Source organism: Macrobrachium nipponense, chromosome 20 (genome assembly GCF_015104395.2).
Source record: "Macrobrachium nipponense isolate FS-2020 chromosome 20, ASM1510439v2, whole genome shotgun sequence".
Classification (NCBI taxonomy): Eukaryota; Metazoa; Arthropoda; class Malacostraca; order Decapoda; family Palaemonidae; genus Macrobrachium; species Macrobrachium nipponense.
Genome location: NC_061089.1, coordinates 37,927,995 through 37,944,810, shown reverse-complemented (window position 1 = coordinate 37,944,810; position 16,816 = coordinate 37,927,995).

The window sequence follows — 16,816 nt, the reverse complement described above, 5'->3', positions numbered from 1 at the left end:
AGTATTTTTTTGATCCAATTCCTTACATATCATCCTGTTTCATACGGGCTCATTGGAAAATGGTGGGAGTCAACTGACAAATATATTAAGAAAGGCTTACTTTCATAATAACTTTCTTGGGTTAATCTTTTTGTAGTTATTCATTTCTTCTAAACAGAAAATAATTAAGATTTGTTTCACATGTATGGCTAGACATTCTGCTATAAGCATTTTAGATAAGTAGCTGAAAGGATTGGAAATACGAAAGATAAACTTCTCGTTTAAGTCTATTTCAGATATTTTTTCTACAATAAAAACCTACTGCTATAATCTGGAGTTGTTCTTTGACAGCTGCAACAATCATGCCTACAGGGTGTAACACGAGCTTATGCAAATGTTTTCGGGAATGATAGAAAAAGCAATTTTGAGCAGAAAATGTTCTATAAACATATGCATTTTATGGCTTCGGTTGTCGGCGAGGGGAGTTTTAAAATACTGTTATCATAGTGTTGTTTTCACGAGATGGCTGAAGGAGTTCCTAGCGAGAAGTCAGAATAGTCTAAAGGCCTGTCCACACGAGCGGGCATGATCGGCGTGCTCAGGGGTTGACTGGCAAATTCTGGCGGGCTTACACGTGAATGTTGTCCACACGGGTGAGGCGATGGAGAGGTGGGCGTGCCCGACGATGCCAGTAGTGTGTTCAGTGCGGTACGATAAACATGGTGCCTACCGCAAGAAAAGATATTGTGTAGCATGATAATTGCTTTGTGTGTGATGAAAATGAAGAGAATATGGTGCAAAGAATGGCTCAGTAAAAGCAATGTATATGTTAACGTACGTCTGTCAGGGTCGAAGCTCAAGCCATCGGGCACCACCATGGTGATTTTGCTACAAGACCCATCGGGCAATTTGACGGTTTGCCCGTCAAGTGTGCCCGTTAGAGGGGAAGTCCGCCGATCAGCCCGATCGTGTGGACAGGCCTTTAGACATTGGGGAAGCGGTGGTGCCGTACAGGAGGATAAAGGGATTATGTCGGTGTGAATGAAGTCTCCCAATAAAATGTATTATTTAGGTTTTGAAGAAAAAAAATTGCTTACATCATTGAATCTGTTTCCTTCCCTATCCGTGGTATTCACTGGACACCGATAAAAAAAAGTAAGTAGAACTGAATCTCCCATCCATCAAAGGTAGGTTTGCTTATTCATTAGATTTATTAAACACCTATCAAAGATTTCAAGTGTATTCTTAAAAATCTCTCCCTCTCCATCTAAAGTATTCATCATACACAGTCGTTTTGTTTTGTTTTGTGTGTATGTGTTAATTTATGTTATCATCTAAAAAAAATATATATATATATATATATATATATATATATATATATATATATTTAGCACTGTATGTTCTCCCCCCAAGTGCTTCTACCTTTCGCAGCACTATACTCTGTTTTTTTCATATGTCCATCCGCCTGTGGTGTTTTTGTATGGTAACACTGCGTCCCGGGCTTTAGATAGTTACATTCAGCTTACATTCAACGATTATAATAATATCCTATTTCGAATATTAACGGTGTAATTCGCATACAGTAAATTATTAAAACACTTTTCAGTTGCAAATGTACACCCAGAAGATATCGTTTTATTTACCTAAAACTTACAAATAGCGTAACTATCTAAAGCCCGGGACGCAGTGTTACCATACAAAAACACCACAGGCGGATGGACAGATGAAAAAAAACAGAGTAGTATAGTTACCAAGTAACAACCATTAACAAGACAGCAAATGAGGACAAACCGCCAAATAGATCTGCATGAACAGAACTGCCTTCACGGACCTGTTGACTGGAGGAACTAGCCACTCACTGGTTAATATATACTATTTGTAGAAAAATGTAAATTAGATGACGGACCTGAAATTTACCGGACTTTGAGTACGCTCATTCTATAGCTACTGTACAACGTACGCTTACACATGTGTTGAGCATATTCTGTAACATAACTGGTATGTTGTTATTTATCTGTTGTTTGTTTGTTACTGTAACATAACTAATGTTATTTGTTTGTCTGTTAATTGGTTTTTAATATATTGGATATTGGTAATATGGTCTGATTGAGCATTTGTTTCTGCTTGTAGGGTTGAAGGTTTTTGTTCACGTTTGCAATAAAATGAAAGAAGAAACACTGCTGTGAGTCTAATCTTCCTTGGATTGCTCTCTCTCTCTCTCTCTCTCTCTCTCTCTCTCTCTCTCTCTCTCTCTTATCTTATTATGTATATAGATCTTATATATATATATATATAGATATATATATATAATGATAATATATAATAATATATATTAGTCTATATATATAATCTTATATATATATTATATATATATATATATATATATATATAAACAACTTACTGTCTTATTTGAGATGCAGTAAACCTAGCCCATTTTCTATCAGTGCACAACTCTGTCATGTATTTTTATCGATAGTGTTCTATTGTATAATCATTAAAACATGAAGAAAAGGAATTTTGTTGTGTGTGCGCGTGCGTGCGTGTGTGTGTGTGTGTACGTATATATACACACACACAAAACTACTGTCCTATTTGGGAAGCAATAAAGGTAGCCTCTCTTCTGTCTTGTATTTTTATCGATAGTGTTCACATATCAATAATCCCCTACTAGATAAACAACGACCTCATTTAAATGTTCTCTTATGTATGCGTGCATTTTGAATTAAGAAGCTGGAAAACCACACACACACCACACACACATATATATATATATATATATATATATATATATATATATATATATATATATTATATATAATGTATTTTATCATTCCGTGCTTCCCAGAAGGAAGATTATGGACTTCTTTGGCTGTTCTTTGTCCTCTGCTTATTCTATCCGTATATTTCTCCCTCTCGCCTTTTCCCTCGATCATCTATGCCAGACATTATCTCAACCATCACTATATCGCACATGCACCGAAAACTGTAATTGTCTTTTAACCTTTCAACAACTATTCTAAAGTGTCCATTCTTTCTCAACTTCCTTCATTTCTGTTACTCTCTCCGCCTCTTCTTTCCTCTATTATCTACTAATCGTCCTCGTTTCACTCTCACACAACTCTGACCACACTCCAGATTTCATCATTCCCATTTTCCATTACTTTTCCTTTTTATTAAATGCTCTCGAGTTCACGATCCTATACTTTATATAGCGACTACAACTTTCACATAGTTAAGGAACAGTGGATGTGATCGGCACTTGGTTGGGTGACTACACGACATGCCAAACAAGACGGAATAAGCTTATTGCGTCTTAAGTCACACGCCTTCCGCACAGATAAGTACGTTTTAATTAATTAAGATGACTGACCCCAGCTAATGCAATGCCCAAAATCTGGAAGGCGAAGGAACATTTTGTAGCATTTGTCTTAGAAGACTAAAAATCTGTTCTCAAGCTCTAGACAAAGAACGACAAATTTATTCTCAGTCTAACTATCAAGCAAGACAACAGAGCCGGACCACCGGCCATATGACCATCTATACATAAGTCCTCTCTGTTCCATATCTTATCAAGAACAACCAACAACTCAACACGAAGAAAGCAAATCCGGACGGAATAGCTTCCTAAAGAAGATTATCTTCCCAAGCACAACACATTCCATAATTCCAAACCATTTCAGTCCAAAACGCACATTTACCTTCAAATAAATATTACAACTGGAGCAGCCTAACACCTCTCATTTTGCACCGAGATAATGGCCGTTGTATATTGGTCGGAAAGAGACCGTTCCTTCATCATTTTCCCGGTCGTTTCCTTTGTGAGTGTTTTTAATAAAGCTAATCGAAGAAGGGATTAACTGGGCTAATTGTTTCAAATGTTTTGAATAATGATATACGATACGGTATTTTTAGTAGAAATAGTGAAAGTCTAATTCCACATACGAGAATTGTAGTGACACTGACACTCCATTTAAAAGCTCTGGTAGATTTCAGAGCAACATTTTCAAAGAAATATCAAGAGTCACATGACAGGATTAGAGTGACAAAGTAGCCATAACGGAAATTGTGTCATTTCCATATGTTAGATGACTTACTTAATGGTGAGGGGCGATGGAAATAAGTGTAGGCCTCCTCACCACTCTTGGGAGAAGAGTACGCGACAGTGTCAGCTGGCCTTCGGTGGGCCCTCAGAGATTTGCAAGACCCACACCTAGTACTTGGATGGTAGCTATAAAGACGGGAGGTTGGTCATGAGAGGAGACTACGGAAACAAAAGCACAGGAAGCACAAGGGTGACGGAGTACGCCTTTTGCGTCGTTGCCGGTAAGTAAACACATACATACTATTTAGTATATATGTGTGTCACATATGGAAGATCACCGAAATACGAGTCTTACGAATGACAGATTCTACACTTGCAAAGTCGAGGTAGCAACCACTCGAACGCTGAGACTCGACCTATGGAATCAAAACGCTATCTGACAAACAGGAGAAGCTTCCACGTGTGATTTATCTGACACTGAAAAGATTTCAAGGCTACTTCTGCCACTAAATTGGTTTACTGAGAAAAATCCAGAACACCTGTCATATTTCGGCGACCATACGGCAATTATCCACAATATTCAGTTCCGTAAGGGTACTTACTATACCTCCATTCTTTATCTTTTTCTTCCCTCTTACTTTCCACCCTCTCCTCTCTTAACCATTGTTTCAACAATATTTTCAGCGCTAAACGATCTCATAGGCCCCAGTGTTTGGCCTTTGACCTAAATTGTATATTGCAACATTCCACAATATTCAGCAAGACAAAATTCAGATAGTTTCAAAAGCTCAAGACAATAGACTAAGCAGCAGCAATAATAATGACAATAATAACTATTATTATTATTATTATTATTATTATTATTATTATTATTATTATTATTATTATTATTATTATTATTATTATATTCAGAAAATGAAACCTATTTTATAATAATAATAATAATAATAATAATAATAATAATAATAATAATAATAACTCACGAAAATTTTACTGGAAAAACATTTCTAATGGCTGAATATTGATTTTTTTCTTGTCTTGGGAGATCGTAAACAAGATTAGGCAATTTTTACCTTAAGTAAATTTTGTGCAAGCCTAATCTATATTAACAAAACTATTTATTGGCAGACAGAAATATACTAGCTCAAGTGGATTAAAAAACTCTGGGTATGCTGAAAAAATAGAATGCAATCCACTGATGTGCTTTCTATTCAGATGGTGTTAATTTTATGCTCCTGTACAGGTGAAAAAAAGGGGGGCAGAGGAGTTGCCGGGTTAGGGGAATGCAATGATACAATTGTCACCCTCATTTTCGTTCATTCATAATGGGCTTCTTGGGTTCCTATATTTTCGCTCTTTCTTCAATAGTGCCCGCACGGAGACGAAAAACTTCTACAATACTTATAAAAATTAAAGTATGGTACAGATCGCAATCTTCTGACGAAGTCCACTAGAAATCAACCACGTTCATTACCATAAAACATTTACTACGTGGGTTTTTTTTTTTTTTTCTTTACAAACACTGGAAGGTAAAATTATGTTCGGCATTTTTCAGTGGGCTAGTAACACAGATAAGGTTTTAGAATTTTCTTTTCTCGTGTTCCGAATGACAAACAGATTTCGATATCATAGACCAAAGAATGAAATAAGAGTACGAGCAAGAGTACAAGTCTCGTTCTGGGCGTCAAGTCGTAGACAAAATCTACAGGTAAAAATCAACAATCATTTGTACCCAAATATATTTTTCCTCTTATTTATGCAACGATGCAGCCTACGGACAACGAACTCCACGTTTAGACAGCCGCCCTCCATCCTCTCACCACTGACAGCCAAGCAAAGAATACAAGTATAACTTAGTCCGAGCACATGGACGGAGCGCAATGTCCCAGGAATTGGACCTTACCACCTCAAGCCTCTCATATGCTGTCATTTTTGACGACGAGGACAGAATCGTAACTTGAATCATTTCCTGATCTCCAACAGGGTTCTTCCTCAGTCATCCTCTCATCCAGCAACTACTTTTAAATTTGCTTTTCTCCCTCTCTTCCAACAACTTCCTTTGATACATTGCTCAATAGGTGTTTCCTTAACACTCCGGGTTGGAGTCTAAAATATATATATATATATATACATAAGTTAGATTGTTATTTATCCCATTTCTAAAATTTCACCATATTCAAGTACGAGAGAAATAATTTAAAAAAAACTCTTGTCTTCACAACACCTAACATGAAAAAGGAGCTTTCCAGGTTTAATCATTTGGACCCTTCTCAGGTTAACGTCCAGATACCCGTCGCGTCTTTTTCTCTTTTTAATAATCTAAAATAGTTTTTACTTTTCCTATACATACAGTGTAAACCACAGTATTCTAATCATACAATTTAAGTTGGCACATAAGCTAAACTATGTTAAGTACTCTGCACTTCGCTCATTAGGCAGAAAAGGAAAAGAAAATGAATGGTCGGGCAACTTAGTGAAAATACTACTACAATCATCTCTTTATGATAGCTTATGCTTGCGAGACAATCCAGTAAGAAGCATGTATAAAATATCTAAAGATATAATGTGGGTCATACACGGAGGAGTATGTACTCTGCTTTGAAAATAAAAACTAAGATGCAACTACATAACAGTCGGACTAAAGAACTGGTTACTATTTTCAAACAAATATTGGTTTGCTCCAAGAAAAAAACAAATTTGGGTGGGGGGGGTGATAATCGTCCAACAATATCAGCATAAATGAATCGGTTGTTTTCTATTTCTTCCTTTCCATCAAATATAAATATCTAAATAAAATGGCAAAACAATTTTCTAAGTTAGGCATTTGGCTGCTGATATGACTCTCCTTGACTTGGAAATTCAAACCTCCGCCATTCTAAAGCACACCATGGAACGCCAAGCTTCTCTTCCTGACACTTCCGTATGGCACCAAAGACGAAAATCCAAACAACTCTTCATCTCACTGACTGAATTCGGTCCACGTTCTTTGTATAAATTCGGTTTCGCTCTTCACCAAACAGTTATTCAATTTCTAATAAGCGGTGGCTTTCAGGCATGGCTCAACATCTGATTTCCTTTTGACTTGAACCTTGACCTACAGAGCGCTCTCTCTCTCTCTCTCTCTCTCTCTCTCTCTCTCTCTCTAAATAAATATATGTATGTAATATATATATATATATATATATATATATATATATATATATATATATATATGCATATATCTAAATATAAATATAGATAAATAACTTTAAACAAGAAACAACAGAGGACTGATTGTATTTGCTGTTAGGCATGAAGGGAGACTATCTACTATAACCGGAGCGCCCCTTTAAGGTAGAGAGCCCCTCCGCAGCTCGTCTATACCTGGCCGGGTAGCAGTGGTCGTTGTTGTTGTTGTTGTTGTCGTTGTTGTTGTTGCAGGAGCGCTTTGGGGTCGAGGGGAGACATGGTACACTCCACGGAGCCGCCAGCAACGGCGACAGCAGCAACAGTAGCAACAGAAACAGCAGCGGACCATCACTGAGCTGCAGGAGGGCTCCTCACCATCACCTACGCTGCTGCTGTTGCTGTTGCTGCGGCGGCTGCTGCTGCTGCTGCTGCTGCTTCTGGCCCTTCTTCCTCTTCCTTTCCTCCATCACCGTTGTCACCATCACTGTGACGTCACTGTCAACATCACCACCATCACGTCTCAGCCGGTGAAAGTAGGCATCGGTGGTGATGCGTTGGCATTGGATTCGGATTTTCAGGAAACACTCCGTCTCTGGGTGTGCGAGGCCAACGGCTCCGAACTCAACATGACACGTGAGGCGGCCGACTTTTCAAATGATCCGGCATCACAACGCTCATTCCAGCCGCTTCCTTTTCACGGTCTTCAACGAGACAAAACGTTTTCGAATATAAGTATTGTTTGATCAAGTAAAATAGGTAACGCTGCCACTGAGTACCTTCGATGGCCAGTAAGTAATAAAAAACTCAAGTGGAGAAATCGTTAATGATCAACCACTGATCATCAACGCCAGCATGCCATTCGAATGCCGACTTGCAAAGTCTCTGAACACAATGTGATCTGTTTCTGTACAAATGAACACTCATCACCTGCAACAAAAGAGCACATGGCTTTCCAGGATTCACTTTCAGAACACGGACAAATACCAATTACATACAAACATATTACTTATATTAGGTAATGAATTTATGTAAAGTTTAAAAATCTTGAAAGTTATACTTGAGAGTCAATCATTTAAATATTAAAATTATAACTTTTAAAAAGGGGGTAGAGGGACGGACGTCGAAAGATACGAATATATTGTCACCTTTCAGAGAGTTTCACATTTCATATACATGAAATACCCACAGGACTCGCATTACATTAAGTAAACAAATAAAATAGCACACAGCCTTCTCGTGATAGTGGCTACATGGCAGGCATCATCGCTAGCTCTTGGCACGAATAAAACTAAGTTTTTCCTCGTGATCTTTCAAATGCCAATGTGCCAAACTGCACTCTTTTAGAATTCAAGTCACTCTGAAAATATACACACACATGCATATAAACGCACGCACCTTGCTGGGCGCCTGTTTTCAGATTAAACCTGTTGCATATCTATATACTGCATGTACAATGAGTTCATGATTTCTTGTTTCTTTAGAATAAATGAAATGTTCCAGTCCGAATCACACGTACAGACACAACACGAACGTCATGGTAAGGCAGAGGCACTTTGCACAGGCAACAGAACATGAGAAAATCTGACCGCAAAAAGGTGGTGTAAAATTAGCGCACATAATAAACGAGTCTTTTCAGAGCGACAGCGTCAAAGAACGAAAGTTGACGCTTTAGGTTGCACAGACTGGTTCCACACTTACTAGTTACCAGGAAACAACAGATCTCGTTTAATACAAAAACACTCCAGTTAACTCAGCGTGCATCAGGTTAGACAAGATCCAGGTAGGTGGGATGCGCTGTTTTGGACTAATCAGGGCAATCCCGAAATCTCGCCCTACAATGACCTGACTTGTTTGGTTGGAGCAATGGTGGTATCTCAACTGTGGGTTGTGACATCTGGTATAGCAGGAGGACGTCACTGCTATACAGTCCTACAGCTTCCCGATCTAAACACCCTGATGTTCCTCCCGTGAAACCGAGACTTCTTCAGGAGAGACATGGCCACTCGCCACGTCAAAGGATGCTATGAATGGATGGCATTTGTACCGGGAAAATTCACGAACACAATATCTGTAAGGTTTTCAGCACAAACCCTCAAAACAAACCAGACGCCATTCTTTTCTTTGCGGACCGACAGAGTAATGAGTATATGCTTTTCTTTCACAAGAGAAGCACCAATTCGAGACTTTTAGTGAAGCAATTTTACTCACAAAAAATAAAGACCAAAAAGAGCACAACTCGTAGAAACAAACATAATCTTTTTGAACACACGAATCTCATTTGATTGAAACGTCTGGAGACGCAGACGAAAAGAGACGCAACAAGTCCCGTCTAGAATTCGGTACAACTTGCAACGAGCGAGTTTAGGGGATAAAGCTGAGTGCAGCAAATCACCACAGGAAGCAAAAGGCTTGTGTTAGCGCGCAGCTTGTATTTCGCTCTTCGTCAAAGGCCTACTTTTGAGATGCGAATGGACGAAATTATATTGAGTCACCACCAACGCAATCACCACCAAAAATAAATAGATACATAAAGGTTAAGCCGTGTGGCTGTCGCAGGGATCCTATTCGAGGCCCAATAAGCTCCCAACGGAAGAAAAGAGGTAAAGGAAGAGAAAGAGAGAGAAAGGGGAAGAGCAAGATATCGCAGTCGCTCCACATATGAAGTAACAAATGAGCGACGACCGACCCACACAGTCAAGAGCGCGACTGAAGAGCGACTAAAGAGCGACAATCTCACAAGCGAGGTATTGTGTATCCTCATATACACCGCTGCCTCCACCTCCACCTCCACCTCCTCCTCCTCCTCCTCCTCCTCTTCCTCCTCCTCCTCCATTCCTGCGCTACCCTCGTTCTGCTCTCCTCCTGCTTCTGCTGATGTTCCTCCAGCCCCTGCTGTTTCCTCTGCTGTTTCTACGGCTGCTGCTCCACCTGCACAGCTGCAGCTACCAGGTGTAGCAGCGCGCGCATGAGTTTGTAATCGCTACCAAATGTAATGGGCGCCTCTGAATCCTCCTCACCTGAGGGGATCCTCAAGCCCCTGGATGGTGAAAATAACGAGTACCTCCAGCAAGAATGATGATCTCCATAGTATGTGCCAAATGTCAATACCAACCTTTCCGTCCCATATTTTACAATAAATCCCGAGTTAAACATGATCCACAGTTTTAAGACCTTTAAAAGTGTGGCCAAAATTCCAGGCAAAAGCACTGCAACGCGCTTACAAAAACAGGGGGAAAAATATTACCAACGAAAGTTACTTGTTTTTGACATTAACCTACAAAGCGTGTGAGTATTGTCCGAAAATCAAAAGTGCCCATGCTTGTCAACTGCTTCATGTTCGTGACTTTGTGTGTGTGTAATTTATACACGAATTCAATACGCATTACCATCTTTGTCTTTATATATGGAATACTGCATAATATATATATATATATATTATATATATATTATATATATATATATATATATATATTATATAAAATTAGATGGCTACCAAACAGCAGCACAAAATCCAAATCTGTATCATGCTGCCATCATTACAGAGTCCAAAATGCAACAGCCTTTTTATTTATAACTTTTTTTTTTCCCCCAGAGGGAGGAAGTGCTTGTTTTTCCCCTTCAACCGCAGAGTGGCCATTTCTGGCTCAAAGGTCAAAACTGGATGCCAAGTCCGTCCATGTTTCTGTTCCTCCTCTTCCGGAGATGAGACCACAAACGCGCTGCTCTCGACGGTGACACAACGAAGTAAAGGAGGAACTTTATATATAAGGAGGAATGGCTAAATGTTTCAAGGCTGTCTTGGTGTCAAAACACATCAACAAACAAATAAGAGAAAAAAAAAGGGGAGTTTAGCAACTGTGTGAGTGTGTATGCGCGTCAGGCATCATCTTGTCGAATCTAACGTCTTTCATTTACAAAGAAAAAATAATAATAATGAGAAGCACAAGAATTCAGACCGATTTATCTATTTATTTATATTTCCCCGCAATTTAAAATACATGTCTGATTCAGTACACAAGATCAGAAGCAAAAGGTCAAAGGGTGAGTGGCTTCTAAAATGTTGGCAAAATGAACTAAAATAATAAGGCACCATGAAAAGACAATATCCAAATGACTAAAGAAACACTCGAGGCCCTTTCTGATTCTCTTTTCCAGAGGTAGCAGCTCTTTCCCTCTACGATAAATTTAACAATGCATCCGCCTATACCATAAAGGAGAAATAGGCACTAAAGATGACCTGACCGCCGCACTGCTCCTCTCGAATTCTCCTTCATCCATAATAGTTGGAGAACTACAACCCTTCTCTCTCTCTCTCTCTCTCTCTCTCTCTCTCTCTCTCTCTCTCTCTCTCTCTCACGTTCTCCTTATCACGGAGATCTTGCTTTATCGTCGTCATTGTTTGTCTCGAAATCCTCCTCAGGCACAATGACCCTCATGTCAACACCGCGACAACTGGGCACCTGACCGACCGCCCACCTGTCGGCTACACCTGGCAGAGCATCCCGAGGGACTGACAACTAACTGCCCGATGGTGCCCGATGGTGCCCTCTTGGGCCTCATCGCCCTCCCTGACGCTCAGCATGAAATCTACTTATAGCAGTTTTGCCCCACCTCCTCCTTCACCTCTACTGCAATCGTGATCGCGCTGTCCTACTCCTCCTCCTCCTCCCACTCCTCCTATTGCTTTTCCTCCTCTCTCCCTGTCTGTCATCTTTAATACACAAGGAAGCTCCCGTTGGCGGTGGTGGAGCTCTGCCTGCTGGGGAGGAGGGGAAGGGGTTTACACCTGGATTTTCTCTGTAACTTTCTCCGCTTTGAATGATGTGGCTCCCATTGTCCTTCTCATCCGAATCATAAGCGGGGGAAACTTCTCACTTAGCACCAGTTACAATAAAAAAAAATATACATATGTGTGTGTGTGTGTAAGCGAATACCACAAGAAAATGATAGGCAGAGATCCAAGCGCTTTCGTCTTTACTAAGACTAATGTCTTAGTAAAAACGAAAGCGCTTGGATTTCTGCCCATCATTTTCCTGTGGTATTCACTTACTTAATGCAGTCACGTGCATCTACTGTGATTTTTTAATATAAATATAAATATATATATATATATATATATATATATATATATATATATATATATATATAATATATACATCACATCCCCCAATGATCATGATTAAAGGCTTTTAATATAGATAATAATAATTTTTGTGGGCTTTGTATTTATTTCTATAAAAATCCCAAACTTGCGCTCTTACAACGTTTTGATTAAAGTTTTTTATACAGATATATGGTTTTGTCACGAAAACAGTTTTGTGGGCTTACAACATTTACAGAGACCGGATGAAAGTAAAGACATAAGCTCTTAAACCGGAAGGGCGATCACGTCTATAAGGATCAACCGAAATTGGCAAACTTATTTTTCATCTTCGTGTTTACGAGGCCTCCACAGCGAGGTAGCCCTTAGCTATGGCAAACTCAATTACAGGGGTCTCAACACCGGTTGGTTGGTTGCGCAGAAAATCGAAATACCGGAGGTTCCTTGCGAGTAGGGCTCAAACCACGAGCAGATATTCAGAAACATACTAACGCACTATACTCTATTCCACTTTTTTTCAAATTAATTTCGCCAAGAAAAATTTTTTAATAGTTTAAATCCACCTGTGGAAATACATACATATACAAACATATAATATATATATATATATATATATATATATATATATATATATAATATATATGTGCTTAAAAATCACAGTAGATGCGCACGTGACTTCAGGCAGAAGTTCAGTACCAAGCGCTTTACGTGTTTATTCACGCATAAACACGTGAATAAACACCTAGAAGAGCTTGGTACTGAACTTGTGCCTGTCATTTATATATACAAACACACACACACACACACACACACACACACACACACACACACACATATATATATATATATATATATATATATATACATACACATATATATAATGACTTCAGAAAACCCGAATTCACTGTGTAAAAAGTGATTACTTCCGTTGAGGGCCTCTACAGTACAGAAGGTTCAGGAAAGGAGAATTTTTATCTCCAAGGTTTCGGAGGCCGGTCTGTCTCCATCTTCAAGGGACAGAAGATGGAGATAGCCTGTTCTCCAAAAGTTTGGAAATATAGAATCTCTTTTTCTGAACCTCCTGTATTATTGAGGTATATGGAAATAAAAAAAAAAAAACAGGATCATTTGTAATTTAGCGGTTTTATTCTTTGTGCGAGAGAACTTTTCTTTTAAGTACACAGTAATCGCTTGCAATTTAAATTTGTATTGTTATATTTCCTTTTTCAGAACAGTAAATAATTTTCTTATTAAAGAATACTCATAGTATCATAAGCCTTGGAATGGAAAAACAGCTACACAGTTATGTATATGTGCATATATTTAAAGATAAATCTGTACAGAACTTTTCGGAATCGGTTCGATTCCCATTTTCAATCGAACATATTCCCGAAAGCTCTCTGTCCATATTTATCTTTAAATATATGAACATATACATAATTGGATTTGTTTCTCCATTTCATGACTCAGGCTACTATAAGCAAACTTTAATATGAGAAATATTTACTTTAGTGAAAAATTAACAAAAGGAAATATAACAATACAAACTTAAATTGCAAGCGATTACTGTGTACTGACATGAAAATTGCTCTCGAATAAAGAATAAAACAGCTAAATTACAAATGAACCTGTTTTTTAAGGCTCACTCACCTTCCCCAGCCATATGTAATTAATCATGTTGTCACGTAAGTCCATAAACGTCACATCTGAGTAAGTTGCACTCGTACAATGTGTAAGAAAAATACTATCACGAAACTACCATGACTAGGATGGTTTTTATAAATTAGATTTTTAATATCAGTATGAATAATAATAATAATAATAATAATAATAATAATAATAATAATAATAATAATAATAATGTGAGGAAGTTGCTGAGAACATCAAAATAACAAAATCACGCCAGCGAAGGCAACGATAACACTATAATCCAAGTTATCCCCCGTAGCTACTAAGTGGTTTCGTACCCAAACTGCCGATACCACTGTATTAAGTTTCCAAAAGTGTAGCCCTAAAGGTAAATAAGCGTGAAAATAAATGTATACGAAAAAGTCACGTACAAGGCGGCAAAATAGACTAAAATACATGGATAATAAGTTTAAGTAAAATTAAGCGGAGAATTACAGTGTAATATCTACCGTGCTAAGGGATTTGAATACATAAACGTGAATATATTACACTTACGAAAAGCCATCCACATAACGCTATTTTACTAACTGTAGATATATTTTCAGGTTATCAATTGTCGTGCAATGCGTAAAAGCCATACGAATACCGCATTATTTTCCTCTCATGGGTCAAAATATTTTAAATCTAAATGTTATTTCACCATCAAATCGTTCAGAAAATTTCTTCGACAAGTTTCATCCCATCGCGTGAAATGAGCTGTAAGCATTTAAATGTGGAAAGTTCTCCTCAAGCCTTTTACTATACGAAAATTCCCAATCTATCAGAATGTGCAAATGATTTGGCGATATCATAACTAGATCTGTCATACAAAGATTCCGACTATTCAATAGAGATGTTGCTGAAGTATCTGTGGTCAATAAATACAAGCTTTCAACTCACTTACAGATATTTCTTCAAGATACTTTTTTCACGGAGGGTCTCTTAGGTATTTTCTTAAGATTACTAACACAAAGCTGCTAGCATGGTAATAATAATCAAAATCGAACAAAAATTCAGAATCATCTTAATATGGGCAGTGGCTTTCATAATATGCTCAAGGAATGCAGTACATATTAAATTTTTGCATGCAATGGTTGAAATGAATTAGAACTAGCCTTCGATGGTGCACTTATTTACAAAAAATCCTGTTTCGTTTTCAGGTCACTGTAGAAAAAACCAAGTGTTGTCGTGCTCTGTCATAATCTACCATACATTCTTGAATGTTTCAAGTAAATTAGTTTCAGCGGCAGCAACTCGTCAGTCCTCCCGCTAAAGCTGCTCTTCTTCCCAAAATATTACTTTTCTAAGGTACTGAAAGAGCGCATGCGCGTAAGGCCAGCACCACTGCAGCCGAAAGGAATCAATTTCCCTCAGAATGAAGCTGGCGAGTTTCTCTACGAAATTCGAAGTGTTTGAGAATGTTGACCTTCACGGTGTTGGTAGCGCAGCGCCGGCAGCAAGAGCACTATGCCGAATCCGAAAGGTGTACACCAACACGAAATGATGTCCACAGATCCTTACTTGCTGATACAAGAAAGAGGGGTCCAACAAAATAATCATTAACGCCGAAGTGTTCCATTTTAACAAACAATTTACTTTGTAGCTTTTGGGTGAGTCGGATAACGAAATATTTCAGAACTAGCATTTTTCATAATTAGCCGGCAGAGGAAGCGAGATGACACTGACCAAACACAACCAGCCAGAGAAGCCGGAGGGTGGCCAGTCTTGGTATGGAGTGCATGAAAAAAATAACCACACAAACAAAGGCACAAATATCTCCCCAAACAAACAACACTAGATTCTTATATACGAAAAATATGATTACGATATCTCAATTCGTATAAATATAACTCTAAGGGTTTTCAGATATACGAACGAGTCACCTTGAAGGCTTCAAAGAACTCGGAATGAAGACTCCAATGTCTCTTTCTAACCACCCAAATTGATCACAAATTTTCCTGTTTCAAAACTATTTTACCTGTTACGTTTACCTTGGTGAGCTATACACTATAGTTTCAAACACATGAAATTATATTGGTAAATATACATTCATGCATGGACTTCGAATAATACACTGATGCATTTAAGGATGCCCTTAAACATGCACAAAAATGTGCTTGCATACGATCCAAGTCCAGTATATATATATATATATATAATATATATATATATATATATATAGTATATATATTAGTATATATAATATATATATATATATATATATATAGATATGTAATGTATGTAATGTAGTATGTATGTGTGTATATAATACATATACTCACCTACATTCTAATATAGACAAAAGACATGTCCTGCAACAGACATGCACCTCCAGTCACTATGACTTGTGAACTGACACAGGCAATTCACACCTACCACCCACCTCCCACCCTCGCCTCATCCCTCGAAACGGATTTCGCAAACAGCATGAAATACGACTCGTCCACAAAAGTCCCTAGAAAGTCTCTCTCTGCAGCCTTAATGGTGCCTTCTTCCCTTCCCCCGACACAAACACAGGGCTACTCACACACTGTGCCACACAGGACAGCAAACAGGGAACCGAGTAACTCTCCTAGAATTTAGATTTTCTCATTCACTGCGCATCGTCTCAGGTCGGATTTGTTAGTGTGTATCTCATGCCACGGCCCAGGAGCCATCTCGCATAGCAATGCCAAGAGTTGCGCTCCTCCTCCTCCTCTAGCCGGGTAATGTAAGGATTGCAGCAGAGTGCAGGACGGCGAATGGGTAGCTGGAGGCGCTCGTGGTCACTCTTTTCACTTAAATCTCTCTTGTTTGACTTATCCTGAAATATAAAATCTGGGCCAAAGGCCGAGCGCTGGGACCTACGAAGTCTTTCA